A 3,390-nucleotide genomic window follows, 5' to 3' on the forward strand; every position below is an offset into this window, starting at 1 on the left:
CTCGATCTCCTTCCAAACTTGTCATGGCGAACCGCAAGTAGGCAGTCGAACTGGACCGTACCGGAACCATGGTTTGCCAGGGCAAGTGCAGATATATTTATACCTTGAAGGTGTTTAGGAATGCCTGTATTGACGTAAAAGTCGGGCATCGGGACATCATGAATGAACCCCTAAGGAATAGATGTTCATGCATAATAAATGAGTTCTTGGAGAAATCAATATCCAAGCAAGGGAAATTCCTAAAGGCTTAAGAGTCTGGTTTTCCAAGAACTCGTGACGTGAATTGACGGATGTAGGAGACCATGCCTTTATTTGGTTAGCATGGACAATGCCTAAATAAGGGCTGGATTTTCTATGCCTAAATAAAGGCAATATGAATTATACATATATAATGGCATAAATCGGGAAACCTATATACGGAATCTAAATCTACACACAACACCCACTCCAGTTTTGTATGAACGACATTACTAAATCCCAAACATACTAAACATATCTAAAAGAGAGTATCGCATGATTAGCTAAAACATATCTAAAAACATATGCCCTAAAAATGCATTACAAAACCACTACTATGCATAAGGGGCTGTACATATTAAAAGCAATATTTCATTCTAAGCATATGTTATGTTATGTTATGTTAAACTTTATTTGTATAGCGCACGTACACCAGGTTGGTTTCATGGCGCTGCTCTGAAGGTGTTAGACTAAGGTGTTACTAGTATGCCTGTTTAAATAGCCAAGTTTTTAGGAGTTTGCGGAAGCTCATGAGGTTTGTGCAGGATCTGCTCTCAAGAGGCAGGGAGTTCCAGAGTTTAGGGCCTAGGGTGGCGAACCTTGTCCCCCCAGCGCGTTTTAGCCTGAAAGATGGTGTTGTCAGGATATGCATGTGAGCAGATCGTAAGTTGCGGGTAGGAGTGTATCTATTGATCAAACTGTTGATGAATTTTGGGTTTTTACTATTCAGGGATTTGAAGATGATGCATCCTACCTTGAAGGCGCATCTCTGGGTTATTGGAAGCCAATGAAGTTTCCTAATAAGAGGGGTAATATGTTGGCGCCTGTTTTTTTGAAAGATCAGTCTGGCTGCCTGGTTTTGAACCATTTGAAGGCGGTGGGTGAGATAGGCCGGGATGCCAAGGTAAAGAGAGTTGGCATAATCGATGTGGGCTATCACCATAGCGTGAACTGCCTGTATTTTTGCTTCCTGAGTGAGGAACCAACTGATTCTCCTTATTTTCCTTAGTTGAAAGCAACATGTTGAGATCACAGACCCAATTTGATTTCTCATGGTGAGGTCATTATAGATTATGACTCCCAAGGTTTTTGCAGATGTAGAGGGGACGGGGGGCTGTCTCAGTTCTTTAGGCCAGAAGTGGGAGCTCCAGGGGTTCAATGAGCCTCCTGTGAGGATCACTTCCGTTTTGTCAGGATTTAACTTGAGGTGGTTGCTGTTCATCCAGTCACGGATGAACAGCATAGTTGTCCGGAATTCGAGGACGGTGGTAGGGGAGTCATTAATCGGAAATATCAGTTGAAAATCATCTGCATAATTGAAGGTTTGGACTTTCCTTTCTTTTAGTGCACGGGTCAGGGGGAGGAGGTATAAATTAAATAAGTGCGGGGAGAGAGAGGAGCCCTGGGGAACACCGCAGGTGTTCTTAATCTTGGGGGTTGTGAAGTTTCCCAGGCGGACCGCTTGATAACGGTTTGTTAGAAAGAAGTTTATCCATTCAAGGGCCAATCCTTGGATTCCTGCATCCATGACACGGTCGACCAGGATGTTGTGGTCGACCGTGTCAAAAGCAGCGGAAAGATCCAGCAGCACCAGGGCTTGGGGGGAACCTCCGTTCGCTTTCTCACACAGAGAGTCCAGGACTGACAATACCACTGATTCTGTGTAGTAAGCTGGGCGGAACCCTGCTTGATGAGGGTCCAGGTAATCTGACTGCTCCAGAAAGGTGGATAGGCTTTTGGCTACGTGGGCTTTGAGTAGTTTGGCCATATAGGGAAGCAGTGAGATAGGTCGGTAGTTGGTAAGAGTTCCGGGATCTGATCCTGGCTTCTTCAGGAGGGGGATGACAAACACCTCTTTAAAAGCATCAGGTACGTATCCCTGGGATAGTGATTTCTTTAAGAGGGCCATGGCTGGATCTGGGCAGGCTGTAAAGGCTTCCTTTAGGATCCAAGGGGGGCAATAGTCCCTAGGAGAGCCAGATTTTACTTTGGTCAGTAGGTCTGTAAAAACGTCTTGGCTTATCATTGGGATTTGTTCTAGCCTTTGTGTGTTTTTTGGTTTGTTTTGACAAGTGGGCTTTGTGCATGTGGGGATGCTTGCTTTGATAGTTTTGATTTTGTCAATGCAGAGGTTATTCAGGGAGTCGCATAAGGATTGCGAAGGTGTGGTTTTTAAGGTCACTCGGTCAGGGTTTGATAGGTCATTCATTATTGAAAAAATGTCCTTTGATCAGTTTTTGGAGGTGATGATTTTAAGTGAAAAGTATTCGGCCTTTGTGGTCAGAATCATTTTTTATAAGTTCTAAGGGCTGTTAGAGAGGTGCTTTTGTCGTTGGGTGAGTATTTGCTTCTCCATTTCCTTTCCGCTTGGCGCAGAGCAAGTTTTAACTTTTTTAAATCGTCAGAAAACCATTTCTGGGCTTCGTGACGATGTGCTCGTTGTATTTTCCTTAGTGGGGCATGTTTATTGCTGGCTGTCAAGAGCCATTCTGACAGGTTTTCCTCACTCTCATCTATAGAGGATTGGTTGATGGGGATTGTATTGGCCAGGGTTTCGAGGAATTGGACTTTGTCGATGGTGTTCCAGCTCCTAAAGTATCCAGGTTCAGGTAGGGGAATTTTAGGTTTTGTAAGGTTGTTTATTGAAAAGTTTATGAGGTAATGATCTGACCAGATACAAGGAGTGACATCTGGATTTGTTATGGTCAGGTTTGTGGACCATAACTGGTCTAATGTATGCCCTTTAATGTGAGTAGCAGAGGTGATATGCTGACGGAGGTTTAGCCCTGTAAGTAAATCAGTTAATTCCGCTGAGTGAGGTCCACCAGCTGGGTCGTTAGCCCAGTAGTTAAGATCAACAATCAGTAGTATTTTCGCGTGGTTTGTTGTGAATGTGTCATTTGTTCACTCAAAGACTGTGGGAACTGTGGCATGCTCTGTGGTGGTCTGTAGAGTAAGACACAGACTAGCGGGGCGGAATCGGACTCTAGTTTAATCAGTAGGTTGTCTGCTTGTGGTAGGTCGAGGGGGGTAAGTGCTGAGAATTTTAGGTCTTGATTATTATAGCTGCCACCCCCCTCCTGTTTTTCCCTGATGGCAGTTAGCTTGGAGGATGTAATGGTCGCTAGGTAGAGCTGCTAGGATATCAGGGGA

Source organism: Triturus cristatus, chromosome 5_2 (assembly GCF_964204655.1).
Source record: "Triturus cristatus chromosome 5_2, aTriCri1.1, whole genome shotgun sequence".
Taxonomy (NCBI): domain Eukaryota; kingdom Metazoa; phylum Chordata; class Amphibia; order Caudata; family Salamandridae; genus Triturus; species Triturus cristatus.